The 16,545-nt window shown below is 36.5% G+C and overlaps 1 non-coding gene across 1 annotated transcript; it reads left to right on the forward strand.

Moving 5' to 3' along the window:
• The first annotated feature begins 4,813 nt into the window (after positions 1 to 4,813).
• LOC131178061 (small nucleolar RNA R71) lies at positions 4,814 to 4,920 on the forward strand. The gene has a single exon (XR_009147191.1). It is a non-coding gene; the product is annotated as a small nucleolar RNA R71 (small nucleolar RNA).
• Positions 4,921 to 16,545: the final 11,625 nt, after the last annotated feature.

Below are 16,545 nucleotides of genomic sequence, written 5' to 3' on the forward strand. Positions count from 1 at the left end.
CTTGCTCCTTTTATTGGGTCTCCAGTTATGTAATGTTTCAATCTATGCCCATTGACCTTAAAATTCCCAAATTTTTCACTCCAAATTTCAATTGCTCCATAAGGGAAAACCTTAGAAACTCTATATGGACCAGTCCACCTTGATTTAAGTTTTCCAGGGAACAATTTCAATCTTGAGTTGAACAATAAAACTGAATCACTCTCTTTGAATTCTTTTTTTTCTAAGATGCTTATCATGCCAAACTTTGGTTCTTTCTTTGTAAATACGGGCACTTTCATAAGCATCCATCCTCAATTCTTCAAGCTCATTAAGTTGCAATAGTCTCTTTTCACTAGCTTGCTTAAGATCAAAATTCAAGGTCTGAATGGCCCAATATGCTCTATGTTCTAGCTCCACAGGTAAATGACAAGACTTACCATACACCAACCTAAAGGCAGTAGTTCCTATAGGGGTTTTGTAAGCAGTCCTATATGCCCATAAAGCATCATCTAGTTTGATAGACCAATCTTTCCGAGAATTGTTCACTGTTTTCTCCAAGATATGTTTGAGCTTTCTGTTAGAAACTTCAACTTGTCCTGAAGTTTGAGGGTGGTATGGGGTAGCTATCTTGTGCACTACACCATACTTCCTCATTAAGCTCTCAAATTGTTTATTACAAAAATGTGAACCCCCATCACTAATTACAGCCCTAGGAGCTCCGAATCTGCTCAAGACAAATTTCTTTAAGAATTTCACTACCACTCTAGCATCATTAGTTGGAGTTGCAATAGCTTCCACCCACTTTGACACATAGTCAACTCCAACTAGAATGTATTTATTACCAAATGAAGGAGGAAATGGCCCCATAAAATCTATTCCCCAGACATCAAATAATTCTACTTCAAGAATACCATTTAGGGGCATTTGATCTCTTTTTGACAAATTTCCACTCCTTTGACATTTATCACATTCCAACACAAATTTCCTCACATCCTTAAAAAGATTTGGCCAAAAGAAACCAGCTTGCAAAATTTTGCTAGCTGTTTTAGAGATTCCAAAATGTCCTCCATAATCAGAAGCATGGCAATGATGCATAATACTCTGTGTCTCCTCATCAGGAATACATCTTCTAATTAGACCATCACAACATCTCCTAAAGAGTAAAGGATCATCCCATCTATAAAATTTTGCCTCATGTAAAAACTTTTTCTTTTGTTGCCATGTCATTCCTAGAGGTAAAACTCCACAAGATAGATAATTCACAAAGTCTGCATACCAAGGTAGTTTAGCAACAAGAGAGAAAAGTTGTTCATCCAAGAAAAACTCATCAATAGGGACTTCATCCATCTCTTCATCATCAAATTTCAGCCTACTAAGATTATCTGCAACTACATTTTCAGCTCCCTTCTTATCTCTAATCTCCAAATCAAACTCTTGTAGCATCAGAATCCACCTAATGAGCCTAGGTTTAGCCTCCTTTTTACGGAGTAAATACCTGATGGCTGCATGATCTGAAAATATAACCACCTTTGAGTCAATAATGTAAGGTCTGAACTTTTCCAATGCAAAAACAATTGCTAAAAATTCCTTTTCAGTTGTTGCATAATTTGTTTGAGCCTCATCCAGTGTTCTACTAGCATAATAAATAGCATAAGCCTTTTTGTCCTTTCTTTGACCAAGAACAGCTCTAATTGCATAGTTGCTAGCATCACACATAATTTCAAAAGGTAGACTCCAATCGGGAGGTTGCATGATTGGTGCAGTGATAAGAGCTTGCTTCAATCTGCAAAAGGCATTCAAACACTCTTGGTCAAATACAAATGGTATGTCATTACTTAACAAATTAGACAAAGGTTTGGCTATTTTAGAAAAATCCTTGATAAAGCATCTGTAGAACCCGGCATGTCCTAGAAAACTTCAAATTCCCTGGACATTGGTAGGAGGAGCCATCTTCTCTATCACTTCAACCTTGGCTTTATCAACCTCTATTCCTCTGTTAGATACCAAATGTCCAAGCACTATCCCTTCCTGAACCATAAAATGACACTTTTCCCAGTTTAACACAAGATCGATTCGCACATGTTGCAAAACTTTAGAAAGGTTAGCCAAGCATATGTCAAATGAAGATCCATAAATAGAAAAGTCATCCATAAAAACCTCCATTATATCTTCAATGAAATCTGAGAAGATTGCCATCATGCACCTTTGAAAAGTGGCTGGTGCATTACACAACCCAAATGGCATCCTCCTATAAGCAAAGGTTCCATATGGACAAGTGAAAGTGGTTTTCTCTTGATCATTTGGATGGATAGGGATTTGAAAAAAACCTGAGTACCCATCTAAATAGCAAAAATAAGAATGCCTAGCTAGTCTTTCTAACATCTGATCAATGAAGGGAAGTGGAAAATGATCTTTTCTAGTGGCAACATTTAATTTTCTGTAATCTATGCACATTCGCCAACTAGTCACTGTTCTGGTGGGAATTAATTCATTATTTTCATTTTTGACCACTGTCATTCCACCCTTTTTTGGGACAACATGTACTGGGCTCAACCAAGTACTGTCTGAGATAGGGTATATGATCCTTGCATCTAGCAACTTCAAAATTTCCTTTTTAATAACTTCTTTCATATTTGGGTTCAACCTCCTCTGATGTTCAATAGATGGCTTACAATTTTCTTCCAAAATAATTCTATGCATGCAAAAGTGTGGGCTTATTCCCTTAATGTCATCTATGGTATATCCTAAAACTTTCCTAAATTGTCTCAACACTCTTAACAACTTATCAGCCTCTAAGGTACTCAAGTTTGCATTTACAATTACTGGATAAGTGTTATTGGTGCCAAGAAATTCATACCTGAGCTGAGAAGGAAGTTGCTTAAGTTCTACCTTAGGTGCATCTTCTTCCTTGAATAATGGTTGCTTAGATTCGACTTTTTCTTTTTGTGTAAGTTGAAAAACTGGAGCAGAAATGAATGGTGGACTTCCCTCTAAATGTTGAGCATATGCAGCCACATGAGGGTTGTCATAGTCTATGCCTCCTCCATGAACCAAACAATTTTCAAGTGGATCTTCCGGATATTTCTTTCTGAAATGTTCTTCAACCAACTCATCAATAATATCAACTCTCAAGCAAGTATCAGCTTCAGAATGATGCTTCTTCATAGTGTTATTAATATTGAAAACCAATTGATCTTCACCAACTCTAAGAGTCAATTTTTCTCCCTTAACATCAATCAATGCTCCTGCTGTAGCTAGAAAGGGTCTTCCCAAGATAATTGGAATATTAGAATCCTCCTCCATGTCCAAGATGACAAAGTCAACAGGTATATAGAACTTCCCAACCTTCAGAGGCACATTCTCCAAAATCCCTTCAGGATACTTAATTGATCTGTCAGCTAACTGAAGAGAAATGTGGGTTGGTTTAAGATCTCCCATATTGAGCTTCTCATAAATGGAGAGGGGCATAAGGCTAACACTAGCCCCTAAATCACATAAAGCTTTTGTAGAACATGATTCCCCAATGTGGCATGGAATTGAAAAACTCCCTAGATCCTTGAGCTTTGGAGGAAGTTTCCTTTGGAGGATAGCACTACATTCTTCTGTCAAAGCTACAGTTTCATGGTCTTCAATTCTCCTCTTGTTTGAGAGAATTTCTTTTAAGAATTTTGCATAAGAGGGCATTTGTGAAAGAGCATCAATAAAAGGCACATTTATGTATAGCTTCTTCAAAACCTCTAAAAACTTCCCAAATTGCTTATCAAGCTTGGCTTTTTGAAATCTTTGTGGAAAGGGAAGTTGTGGCTTGTAGGGCTCTGGAGGTATATACTTCTCTTCCTTCTCTTCAATTTTCTCTTTACATTTTTCTGCACTCTCTTGTTTTTCACTCTCTTGTTTTTCATTCTCATCAATTTCTTTCTCATTTTCTCTCTTCTCACTATTTTCACTTTTCTCATTTTTTTCACTCTTCTCATTATTTACAACTTTCCCACTTCTTAAAGTAATAGCTTGACATTGCTCTCTTGGGTTTTCTGGTTGACTTGGAAGCTTTCCAAAAGACTTGGTACTTGAGGAAGATGCTTGTTGTGCAATCTGATTTTCCAGCATTCTGTTATGTGTTTGCATCTGTTCTAGCCTTGCTTTCATCTCTCTCATCTCCTCATCATGCTTATTTTGGTTAGCAAGAATCTGTTGTAATAAAGCTTCTGTGGTGGAACTTTGTTCTTGCTGTTTTGGTGGAGGATTCATATTTTTCTGCTAAAAATTAGGCAATGGTTGCCTATTTTGCTGATATGGAATTCCTTGTTGCTGTTGTGGTTGAAAATTCTGATTTTGGACTTGATTTTGCTGATTTCCCCATGAAAAGTTGGGATGATTCCTCCAAGTTGGATTATAAGTTTGAGAGTAAGAATTCCCCATTTGCTTGTTTCCATAATTACCAACATATGCTGCTTGCTCTCCATAATCTACTCCACAGCTTGTAGTTCCCTCTGCATAAGCAACTTGTTGTGAATTTCTAGATGATGATGATGAACTAACCAACATACTTAAATCTTCCATCTTCTTAGCCAAGACATTTGTAAGTGCATCAAACTTTGCATTAATCATGTTGAATGGATCAAGATCATACATTCCAGCAGCTTGCCTTTTTTGAGTTGGAGCTGGTCCTCTTGGACTACTCCAAAGATGAGTATTCTTTACAATTTTCTCCAATAGCTCATAAGCTTCATCTTCATGCTTCATAATAAATTCTCCTCCTGTTTGAGTATCAATAATCCCTCTGATCACAGGAGTAACATTTGTGTAAAAATTCTGATTTATCATCCATTTCGGAATGGCATGATGTGGGCATTGTCTCTCTAATTCCTTCCATCTCATCCATGACTCATAGAGAGTTTCATCTTCTCTTGGTCTAAAAGCTGTCATTTGGTTCCTCAATTCTTGAGTTTTTCCAGGTGGAAAATATTGTGCAAGAAATGCATCAGTGAGCTGCTCCCAATTTGTAATGGAGTTGTGAGGTAAAGAATCAAGCCAATCCAATGCTCTATCTTTCAAAGAGAATGGGAATAGCTTCAATCTTGCTGCATCATCAGATACTCCAGGTTGTTTTTGCATGTCACAGATCATAGCAAACTTCTTCAGATGTGTGTGTGGATTTTCAGAAGGATGTCCTCCGAATTGAGAATTTTGAATCATTTGAAGAACTCCAAAATCTATCTTGTAACTATTTGCATCAATTCTTGGTCTTGCTATGCTCTCTCTCAAGTCATCAAAATGAGGAAAAGCATGATCCATCATACTTCCCCTGGGTACATTAGCATTTATAGTCTCTTCACCTTGGGCTGCATTTTCATTATTTTGATCATTTCCAGCATTATCACCAATTCTAATTCTTTCATCAGCCATGACTTCTTCTAATTCAGTTTCTCTCAGAGCTTCTTTTCTTTTTCTGGTTTCTTTCTTGTTGGCTTTACAAAATTTCTCAATTTCAGGATTGAACAATAAGGATGTGTCACTTATGCTTCTAGCTCTTCTCATAAAAGATTAAAAGTACCTGAAAAAGAATAAACAAACACAAAATGAAAAGATAACAAAAATAAAACTATAAACAACTAAAATAATCAAGAACTCAATCTTAAACAAACAACTCCCCAGCAACGGCGCCAAAAACTTGATGTGGCCCAACCGCAAGTGCACGGGTCGTACAAGTAGTATAGAAAAAAGATATCGTTCCCACGAGGAGTTGTGTTCATGATTGAATTTTTGATATAAAAAGTTGACTAAATTGAACTATCTTTGAAATTAAAGTAACAAATTGATGGGTATTGAGTATGAAATCTATATGTGCAAAATCAAAAATCTATCCAAAAATGTATTAATTAAACTAAAATTGCATCAAATTGAAATAAGCAAGTTCAAATATGGCAATATTTAAAATGGCAAGCAATTAAAATTCAATTAGAAATTGACAATGATAAAAAGGCGATTCCGGAGTTCGGGATTTCATATTCGAGCTATTTTGGGATTTTGAATTGGTCATCCAATCTTGCGGAACTTACGGGTTTTAAGGAGATTAATTCTTAAATCCTTTGAATACCCTTTCGAGTGAGACAAAGAGTGCCTTAATCAATCTAATCCTACTTTCGTGGAGTTAGAGTTAATTAAGACCCATTAGGTTCTTTAATTAATCTGTGAATCCTCTTTATCCTTAGTCTATTTCTAGATCTAAGTTAATTAAGTCTAATTTCTTGATTATCTATCACAAGGCCTTCTCCTTTCGGTGCCTCAACCATGGATTAAGAACATCACTTAATGGGATCCTACACTAAGCATGTCATTAAGCACACAAGAAATGAATAAAACTCATTAAGACCACAAAATATGGATTACCCAATCAAAATCCATAAAATATCTCAAATATTACAACCCTTACTCCAGAATCAAAATAAAACTACTCACTACCCATAATGTTTACAAGAAATTCTTAGTTTGTATGGAAATAAAGCTTTAATCTAAGCTAGGAAACAATAAACTAAACACTAGAAATGTAGGAAGAATGTAAGAAAGGAAAGAAATCTGCAAATCTTGGTTGAAAATGGTGTGGAAGGTGAAAGTGACTCTTTAGCTGCTGCCTACACCTCTTCCTTTTTCTGCTCTCCTCCTTCTTGTTCCCTCTAAAATGGGAAATGGGACTATTTATAGCATTTTCTGACATGGAGCCCTAAAATGGTGTGTTTGAGGAGGGATTTTCTGAGGGAATCTTCTGCCAGCTCATTAATGAACTCTTTATGGGACTGCATAAGTGGACTGCATAAGTCATGCAGTCCCTTATGCAGTTTTCGGCTGGTTTCTGGTTCACTTATGCGAAACTGCATGACTTGGTGCATAGGTTATGCACAATTCCGTGAAAGTGCATAAGGGAGGCGTGAATGTGCATAAGCTATGCAGTCTCCTTATGCACATTTCGGCAGGTATTGGAACAGTGATTTTTCTCCTTATGCAGATCCGCATAGCTTATGCGGCAAGTTATGCACAATTTTGGTCAATGCATATTTCAGCTTGAAAACTTGTTTTTGACATCTTTGGCTGTGGAAGTCACTCCTCAATGTCAAATTTTCTTTTCAGTCCTTCACAAACACCATTTTTCCTACAAAACAAAGTAAAAATTACAAATTAATCCAAAATTGACAATTATGAAAAACTAACTAAATAACTAATGAAATTAGCTAAAAATAACTAATAATAAAATAAAATGGCTATGAAATTAGACCTAAATGACTATGCAAAATGTATGCACATCAAGATTTTCAATAATAATGTTATATTTTTAATAATTAGAAATGCATTCAGTTTGAACAAAGAATTATACAGTAAAATAGTTTATGCAGTGACTAAGTTTAGTAAAGTGAAGTGAGATGACCCATTGAAAAAAGAAAACCCATCAATTTGAATATGATTAGACAAAGTCATTTCATAAGACTAAATATTAAAATTATGATTCAAAATTTTAATGGGATCTGGAGAGAGGCATTTTTTCATATAGAATAGAACTCTTATTTTAATATTATTGTTAAATTGAGTGGGACTCTTAATTAGATTAGGATTGGAAAAATTAACACTATAAATAGAATAATGACGAAAGGGTTATTTGGCTTTCAGCTTATGGAGTGAGGTTGTCATCCATTGTGGAGATGAGCTTTGTCAATTGCTCAGGATTTGGCTTTGGCTTTGCCCATGGAAGGAAAGAGGCTTCAGCTTATGGAAGGAAAGAGGCTTCAGCTTAAGGTAGAGAAAGGGCATAGAATTCAAGAGGAAGGAATTCTTGTACATTGATGAGACGAACTAGTTGAAGACACCCTTTGTGATGTAATAGTTATAGTGGTAAATATATTGAGTTATGTCTAGAGGAAACTGAAAGGACTAACTAATGCATTTACTATGGGCAATTATGTAATATGGGTTCTCTTTACTATAATTGGGTTTATGAGTAATGTAGTTTTGAGTTTGTAAATAATGATTATTTATTGTTCCTAGTGAAAGATAGCATGCCTGTGACATCCTCGTTTTAGGTAGTTCTATACATTCTACTGTTCCAATGTTAATGTCTGATCAAACAACCAGAATGTCTAGAACTATATTTAAACTAGAGTAAGAAGCCATAAATAAACTAAATAATGACTAAACAAAGTTAAAGAGAAATCAAAGAAATGAGATGCAAAGGAGTTAAGGAGCACAAGGTTCCAGTGATGGGTAACCTTACTAGGAAGCGACTGTGGATATAGTTGCCAATCCCAGGCTCGTGAGAAACCCTGTGAGATAATTACTTGGGACTAAATAGAAGAGTCAATGAAGATTAAATGATAATAAAATGTCAAAAAAATATAAGAAACTTTAATGCTAATCGGTAAAGGCAATTATGATGTAATGAAAGCTATGAAGGGCATTTTGGTCATTTCACCTTCAGAGATAAATTTTGACCTAAATGATCAATTTATGTATTTTGATAGTGAATTGATGTTGTTGGTTGAGTTGCATTGAAGAATTGGAAGTGTTGATTGTGTGCTGGATTTCTGGACCTCTGAGTCCAATGTGCTTACATGGTTCTAAGTAGAGCTAGACAGTTCCAATTGGTGTGAAGCCAATTGGAGATGAAACTTAAAACCTAAAGCCACAAATTTTATGAAGAGACCTTGCCCAGAAATTGACCACAAATTGCCTTAAAATTGGCTTGAATCCGGAATGACATATTCTAAAAACTGTAAAAATGACCATATAAACAGTAAATATTTAAATAGGCATAACTCACTGTAGAAAGCTACAAATGACCTGATTCTTGAACCGATGGAAAGCTTAGACATATTAGAACATTTTTCATGAGGATCAGAAACCCTAATTCTGACCCTAACCCAACTAATTTGCTAGGCAAAGTTCATCCAACAAATTTGCTAAAACCAAACCTGACCTAGAAATTTTAGACTTTAGGCCATCCGACTAGTTGTGGCAAAAATGCTATAACTCAGCTTAAAAAACTGCAAATGCAATGATTCAAAAGCCAAAATCCTCATAAGACTTAGAACTACAATTTTGATGTTTTGACCAAAATCCAGAATCAAATGCAACTTAGGAAAATTGCTAGGAGAATTCAGGACTTCCCAATCCAAAATTTCTGCACTTGGACAAATTGACCATTTGACACCCGGATAGTAAATGAACCATAACTTCCAGTAAAAAACTCCAATTGGGATAAGTTAAATTGATATGAAAACTTAAGAAATAGAGCTACAATTTTGGAGAAACCTTGCTCAAATTTTCATTATAAGGATCTCAAATATGAGTTGCAAATACTGACTTGAACCTGAAATCCTGCATGAACAGAGTTAGGAGTCCAGGTTGGTTAATTAGTCATAACTTATCCTAGAAAATCTCAAATTTAGTGATTCTTGAACCTGTGTAATCATGAGACACAGGGGAACAATTCATATGAAGAATACTAGGCAAAATTATAGCTATAACTAGTCCAAATAGCTTGACAAAATTGAGTTCCAGAATCTGCCCTGTTCTAGAACAGTATTAGTCACTGGACCAGTACTTGGTAAATTGTTCATAACTAGAGCTAGAAAACTCTAAATGTCACACCTTACCCCTCTGTAAGGCATAACATGATCCCGTAGAGTACCTAATGAACTACCGCACTTCACCTACCGATAACTCATTAAGTACCCTACAAGGGATTTTAAAACAATTTTCTTACTTTTGTTAAGTGGTGAGCATTTTCTAATAGGTATTTAAAACATATGATTAAAAGTAAATCTAGTTAATATTTTTAGTCCATTTTATTTTTTCACAAATTTTATAAAAATTTTGACAGAGTTCCCTCTGTATTTTGAGAAAACAGTTCTTCAAATACCTGTAAAAAGCACTTTTAAAAATTTTTCTCAACCACTACTTCGATTTCACAATCAAACTCAATCAATTTCACAATCATTTCAATAAATTTCTCAAGTTCAAAATTCAATAATCCTCAGCATACTAGCAATACATTTCATTTAAATTAAATAAAATAGTTGTACTCATATTTCATTAGAGACAACACAATTTATGTACATTCTTACAAAATTTACATCAAAAGAAATACAAACTAAACTTTATTACAAACTTCATACAAATTTCTTTTTTGTACAAGCTGCTCAAGACCCATTTGCACGTCCATATATTTATATGCAATACATACATGAAAAGAAATATTTACAATTAGGGTATAAATTATACCCGATGACTTTAAACTGATAGCTCTTCACACCTCAACAGCTCAGTTTGCTGCTCCTCTAGTCTCTGTATCTGCGGCAAAGAATAAGCCATCGCTGAGTACTAGGACTCAGTGGTGCACAACATACTAAAATAATCTTTATGCAAAACTTAAATCACATTTATTCAAAAATTTGGCTGAACATGAGAATTAAGTACAAATCACGCATTGTGAGATTTTAAATGCAAACCAAGTTCATTTCAAAATATCAAAACATATTTCATAAAACCTACAGTTAGATCATGCCATTCGAAACAAATAGAATCTCAATAGCCAGAGGCTAAGAGAAATCACATCACAAGGCTAGCTAGCTCAAATATATGGATATTCATTCACATCCTCTTCTACTGGCACACCTCAACACTTCTCTAGAGAAGGAATCAAAATTCGAAACTAATTACTCCCACTAGTCATGCTAGTGAGGTGTTCAAATATATGGTCATGACACTGTGGTTTCAAAACTTATCTTAACAATTTGCTAAACATTGTCATTTCAATATACATAATAACTTTCAACAATTTAAATCAAAACATCATAAGAATGTCGTAATTCAATATTTCACATTATTCAAAACAGTATGCAAAAAATGATTATATATACGTTGTGCACAAACCTCAAGCGAGTCGCCTCTTGGCCTTGACTCAGTTCCTCGGGTTTTTTCCCGGTATTCTTTTCAACTGAAACACACAATTTTACAATGTTTCAGTACTAGAACTTAACATAAATCCAAAATAAATTTAGCTTCACATTTACCTAGTTCTAACGTGTTAAATTCGACGTTCACGAAATTTTTGTGTTTCGGGTTACTATTCACTACACTATTCAAGTCAAATAGTTGACTTTCTAAGGCTTAATAGGTATGGGAACTCCAACTTCACCCACATACCACATTTTGGTCACTAAACTTATTGGTTTTGGTTGTTTACTCAAATCCTAAGTCTTTTAGGCAAATTTGGTAAATTTCAGTTTTGGAGTCCTAAGTTGCACTGTTCCATTGGTCACTTTATTGTTGGAATTTGGCAAAACTTTCTTCATAGAAAATGTTCCTTATTGTCTTAAGTTTATTCTCCTTTTTGAATCACCCCAATTGGAGTTTTGTAGCTCAAGTTATAGCCAAAATACAATTACTGTTCACGTGCACTGTTCATGTTGCAATTTTTGGTTCTGGCAGATTTTTGATCCAACTTCGTTCAATAATTTGATCAAGTTAAGTCTATAATTTGGTCTAATTTCCTTCATACGAAATGTTCTACTATGTCTTAGGTTTCCATCGGTTCAAGATTCACCTAAATCGGAGTTTTCTAGAGAGAGTTATAGCCATTGAAACTTTACTGTTCAAATGGCAATTCTGCAGTTTTGCAGGTTCAGTAACTCAAATTTTGCTCAATAATTTGATTAGGTTAATGGCATAATTTGGGTTGGTGTTCTTCATGAAAATTTTAGATCTATATCTTATCTAATGACTGGTAAAATTCAGGTCATTTTGACCTTCCTAGCTCGAGTTATGACCAAATGAACAAATACTATTCATTTGGTCAGTTTTTGCAGTGACAGCCTGCACTTATCTAACCTTGGTCAATTGGTTCACTAGGTTTTGGTCAGTTTTTGGGCATGGTTCCTTAATGAAAATTGTGTCATTTTATGTCTATTTTCATCCCTAATTGGTGGCATATCAATTGGACTTGTAAAATTTCCGTTTTGGTCCTTCAAAGTTGGCTTGGTCATGCTTACCCTACGAATTTGACTTCCATTCTAACAATTCCCACACATCTCCTTTGGTCATTATTGACCATTTTTTCACTTCACAATAGGTCAAACATGCCATTTACTCATTTTTCCAAATTTTGCCTCAAAACCCTAGGCCTCCAAACCCTAATCACACTAAAATGTTGCATTTATTCACATTTATGCATTTCCATCTTACTACCATTCTCATGCAAGTTTACTAACACATTTAAATCCATCAAACCATACAAAATCATACTCCCCTTCAACAGGCCAAAATTTCAGTTTGGTCCTCCCCCCATATTTTTATTTCATTTTAAGTTTATTTACAAGCTCTTGATGCCATAGAAACACTAATTAAACAAAAAAAATTTGAAGTTTATATTACTAACCTTGAGCAGAATTTTCTTCCTCATTTTCTTCAAATTTTTCTTCTTTCTTTTCCTTGAATCCTCTTTCCTAGTTGCCCAAACAAAGTCTAGTTATGGTAGGACAATTTTCTATGGTTGGATCTAGTTGCCCAAACAAAGTCTAGTTATGGTAGGACAATTTTCTATGGTTGGATTTTGGTTCTTCAAGCTCAAAAATGAGCTTTAATGGTGGTTTAAGTGAGGGAGAGGGTGAGGGGGAGAGAGTGACGTTTTGAAAAAGAAGAAAACTTGTGTTTTATTTTTTTTTCTTTTCTTTCTTTTTATCTATTTTGCTTATGGAAGACCACAAAATCTAATTTAATAAATATTTAATTAATTTAGTTATGGCATCATGCATGAGGTCATGCATGATGTCATCACCTTTTTACTTATTGATTTTTTCTCTTTTTTTTATATATTTTTCTATTAGTTCCTTAATTTAATTCTCGATCCCAAAATTTTCTTTTCTCCGATTTTATTTGACAGTTAGGTTAGGAGTCAGCTCTCGGGGTCAATTGACCAAATTGCCCATCGCCGGTTCATCCCGGTTTGTAAATAATTCCATATTTCTTCCGGCTCCCTGACCTAATTATTTGACTGGCTTAACAGTTCTTTTTCCTGATTTTCTCTTTTCCACTGTGTTCATAAGGGTCCTAAGGACCGCGGTATCACATTTTACGGTTTAAAATTTGAGTTTAAAATGACTTCGCAGTCATTCCCGAGAAGGTCACCCATCGCTGTGACTCTCGGCTAGTTTAACTTCTTCTGTTCTGTTTTTCTTGTTTATACTTAACTAATTGAACATTACTAATTATTTGTGTTTATGGTTTATCTAGTTGTCTTAAGTGTGGTTCTAATCCCCTTAATTGTCCGGACCGACACCGGTCACCGGAACAGTAAAATCTACAAGGCTACGCAAACGGGGGTGTTACAATTCTCCCCCCCTTAAATAAATTTCATCTCGAAATTTTACCTGGTACTAATCTCTGAATAGTTGTGGGTGTTGTCTCCTCATGTCCTCTTCTCGTTCCCAAGTAGCCTCCTGGCCCGAATGATGGTTCCACAACACTTTTATCAACGGTATCTGCTTATTTCGTAGCTGCTTCATCTCATAAGCCAGAATCTCTATGGGTTCTTCTTCATATGTGAGGTCTGGATTTACTTCAATTTCCTCTACTGGTAGTACATGAGATGGGTCTGATCGATACCTCCTCAACATAGATACATGGAAGACATTATGTATCTTCTCCAACTCTGGAGGTAGTGCCAAACGATATGGCAAAGGACCCACTCTTTCCAGAACCTCATATGGCCCAATGAAACGAGGACTCAGTTTCCCCTTTCTACCGAATCTCATAATTCTCTTCCAAGGAGAAACCTTGAGGAATACTTTCTCACCCACTGCATACTCAATATCCCTTCTTTTCAAATCAATGTAGGACTTCTGATGGTCCGATGCAGTCTTAAGTCGATCTCGGATCACCCTGATCTTCTCCTCAGTTTGCTGAACAATTTCAGGTCCAATCATCTTTCTTTCACCCACGTCATCGCAACACAACGGGGTTCTACATTTCCTGCCATACAAAGCTTCATATGGAGGCATCCCAATGCTTGATTGGTAGCTGTTGTTGTAAGCAAACTCAATCAAAGGCAAGTGTGTATCCCAACTACCCTCAAACTCAATCACACAAGCCCGTAGCATGTCCTCCAAGATCTGAATTACCCTCTCAGACTGGCTATCTGTCTGTGGATGGAATGCAGTACTGAAGTTCAATCTAGTTCCTAGGGCTCTCTGAAGACTACCCCAGAATCTAGAAGTCAACCTAGAATCTCTGTCTCACACGATGGATACTGGCACTCCATGCAGTCTCATAATCTCATCGATGTATAACTTGGCCAATCTTTCTAAACTGTAGTCGATCCGAACTGGCAGAAAATGAGCAGATTTAGTCAGTCTGTCAACAATGACCCAAACTGCATCATGACTCTTCTGTGTCCTCGGAAGTCCCATCACAAAATCCATCGTTATTCTCTCCCATTTCCACTCTGGTACTGGTAGTGGATGTAACAACCCAACGGGTACTTGATGCTCTGCCTTCACTTGCTGACAAGTTAGGCATTTGGATACAAACTCTGCCACATCTCTTTTCATACCTATCCACCAGTAATGCTCCTTTAGCCCTCTATACATTTTTGTGCCACCAGGGTGCATGGCAAAAGGAGACTCATGTGCTTCCTTCAAAATAATCTGCCTCAAATCAACATCATTAGGAACACACATTCTGCCCTGATGTAGCAATAAACCATCATCTCCGATTGAGAATTTTGGTTTCTTGCCCTGTCGGACTTCTTCCATCAACTTCTGATACTTCTGATCATTCTGAGCAGCCATTCTAATCTGATCAATCAACACTGGCTGTACATGCCATGCAACTGCTGTCTACCCATCATCATTAATCTCTAAGCTAGCATGCAATGATCTTAACTCATGTACCAAAGACAAAGGAGTAACCCGTAGACTTGCCATAGTCTTGCGACTTAAGGTATCAGCCATAACATTAGCTTTCCCTGGCTGATAGTCTATCAGACAATCATAGTCTTTTATCAACTCTAACCATCTCCTCTGCCTCAAATTCAACTCTTTCTGGGTGCCCAAATACTTCAAACTCTTATGATCTGTATAGATGTAACACTTTTCCCCATACAAATAGTGCCTCCAGATCTTAAGAGAAAACACAATAGCTGCAAGCTCCAAATCATGTGTTGGATAATTCCTCTCATGCGATTTTAGCTAGCGTGATGCATAGGCAATGACATTTCGATCTTGCATCAATACACAGCCTAACCCATTATGAGAAGCATCACTACATACTGTATATTCTTTACCTGGAGTAGGTAAAGTCAGGACTGGAGCTTCAGTCAAACATCTCTTCAATTCTTCAAAACTCTGCTGGCATTTGTCCGTCCACTAAAATTTCACATCTTTTCTAAGCAGCTTGGTCAATGGAGATGCAAACATGGAGAATCCCTTCACAAATCTACGGTAGTATCCAGCTAAACCCAGAAAACTACAAATTTCTGTGACATTTCTGGGTGGCCTCCAATTAAGGACAGCTTCAATCTTACTTGGATCTACCTTGATGCCCTCTTCTGATACTACATGCCCCAAGAAGGATATTTCTTTCAGCCAAAATTCACACTTCGACAATTTGGCATATAGCTGTTTCTCCCTCAAAGTCTGCAGTACAATCCGTAGATGTCTATCATGCTCTTCTGCATTCCTCGAATAGACCAATTTATCATCTATGAATACCACAAAAAAACTGGTCGAGGTATGGTCTGAAGATAGTGTTCATCAGATCCATAAAAGCAGCCGGAGCATTAGTTAACCCAAATGGCATGACTAGGAATTCATAATGGCCATAGCGGGTTCTGAAGGCAGTTTTAGGAATACTCTGCTCTTGTACTTTCGGTGATAATAACTCGATCTCAGTCAATTTTGGAGAACATACCGCACCTCAACCGATCAAACAAATCATCAATACGGGCAATGGATATCTATTCTTTATTGTCACCTTATTCAGCTAGATAATCAATACACAAGCGGAGAGTGCCATCCTTCTTCTTTACAAACAACACCGGCGCTCCCAAGGTGACACACTAGGGTGGATAAAGCCCTTGTCAAGCGGTTCTTGCAATCGCACTTTCAACTCTTTCAGTGCAGTGCCATTCTATATGGCGTTATGGAAATTGGGTCCACACCAAGCATAACATCAATCTCAAACTGCACCTCTCTTTCTGGAGGTAATCCTGGCAATTCATCAGGAAATACATCCGGAAAATCACATACAGTAGGGATGTCCCTTAGTGCTGGACTCCCCACTTGGGTGTCTATCACATGTGCCAAGTATGCTTCACACCCCTTTCTGATCATCCTTCTGGCTAGTGCAGCCGAAATGATGTTTGATGGCAATAAATGCCTCTCCCCGTGTATTACCACATCACCGTATAAAGGGAGACCAAAAGTGACTGTCTTGATCTGATCCAATCATGGCATGATGCCTGGCTAACCAATCCATGCCTAAGATGATATCATACTCTCTGAAGGGCATTTCAATCAAGTC

This window comes from Hevea brasiliensis, chromosome 2 (assembly GCF_030052815.1).
Source record: "Hevea brasiliensis isolate MT/VB/25A 57/8 chromosome 2, ASM3005281v1, whole genome shotgun sequence".
In the NCBI taxonomy this organism is placed as follows: domain Eukaryota; kingdom Viridiplantae; phylum Streptophyta; class Magnoliopsida; order Malpighiales; family Euphorbiaceae; genus Hevea; species Hevea brasiliensis.